At 16.2% G+C, this 1,545-nt stretch overlaps 1 protein-coding gene across 4 annotated transcripts in view; it reads right to left on the bottom strand.

Annotated features, from left to right (window-relative positions):
* LOC102673022 (atypical protein kinase C) overlaps positions 1-1,545 on the bottom strand; it is a 17,537-nt gene that overhangs the window by 9,910 nt on the left and 6,082 nt on the right. The gene's annotated exons all lie outside the window — the stretch shown is intronic.

Genomic DNA, 1,545 nt, shown 5'->3' with positions numbered 1-1,545 from the left:
TATATATATATATATATATATATACGAAATTATATTCGAACGTTTGCTACTAAAATGTTGAATGATAAAAATATACGTGTTCAACAAAAATCTGAAAATAAAATACAAATATTACATTGATATTGATTTTTTATCTATTTTATAATTGATCCATCTTTAGTTCTAATAATTTTTATGATATGATTTTGTTAATTATATATGTTTGTAAATTATTTCATATTTTGTTATCACAAGGAATAATCTTTCGTTATCACAAGGAATTTGTTATTTATTAATTTATTATTTAATTTATCATTACTTCTATTTATTTCAGACTATAAGTTCTCAATAGAATTAATGTCTAAGCTTTATGATAAATAGAAATATAAAATATATTTCACAGTAATTATATTATTCAAAATTTAAGTCTAACAATATATTTTTATTATTTAATATTCTATAATAAACTTGAATATTTTTCTGTATATATTTTTGTCTTATTTATATAATATTTAGTAATAAGTTAATAAATAAAATAAAATTTTCAAATTTCATTATTCAAAAAAATTGCATTTAATTTTCTAACGAACCACTTAAAATTAAAATTTTTATTCTATTTTTCATATATAAAATTTTTATATCATTTATCAAAATAATATAAAATACTTCTTAACTTTCAAATTTTTTTTAAATTCACTTTTAAATTCTTTACCTAAATTTATAATTCTAAATTAAGAATACCATACGCAATATTTTATTTTAATGTTGATTTTAGATAATTTAATTTAAAAAACTTTACACGAACTTCTATAATTATATTAACACGTAAAAAAATATCTTCAATATCAAATATTAGTTTTGTACATTAAAGGCTAACAAAAATGAAGGTAAAAGGTAAAGCCGAAAATGTTAATTACTACATATTAATGCAATTATGAAAAGTTAATTATTTGCCATATTTTTATTCATTTTCGTTAAATATAGAATTATTTTATAATAGCATAATTCTAATAAATTCAATCTAGAAAAAATAATAATAATTAATTATCATCATTTAATAAACAAAAATTTATTAATATAAAAAAAATATGAATAAATCATATATTATAATTTGTTTTGAATTTTCATCATATATAGAAATATATTTTTAGAATAAATATTAATTATAAGAAGTATTTATGAAAAAAAAAGTATAAATAAAAAGACTTTGAAACAATTTTAAATATATTAGTTTCGAATGCGAAAATACATTGTTAAATTTACTGTAAATATAACAATGTATATATATTTCTATATTAGTGAATAATTAAATATAAATATAGGGATAAATAAAAAGATGCAACGAAAGATTTAGAAATAGAGAATTAAATAAATGTACATCTAACTATTGTATTATATATTGAAAATATTCAAAATTTTTCATAATCGATATTCATCAACACTTCTTTTCAAACAATTGAATCGGCAGGTAAAATTAAGATTATTTTGTAATAGTAGTAAGAATATTTTGTAAAGAAAAATTCAACTATTCGTTTCAATTATAACTATATACGTGCAATATTAAAT

Source organism: Apis dorsata, unplaced genomic scaffold (genome assembly GCF_000469605.1).
Source record: "Apis dorsata unplaced genomic scaffold, Apis dorsata 1.3 scaffold_137, whole genome shotgun sequence".
NCBI classification, from domain to species: Eukaryota; Metazoa; Arthropoda; class Insecta; order Hymenoptera; family Apidae; genus Apis; species Apis dorsata.
The sequence above is the reverse complement of the archived record's forward strand: the minus strand, read 5'-3'. Positions and strand labels throughout refer to the sequence as shown.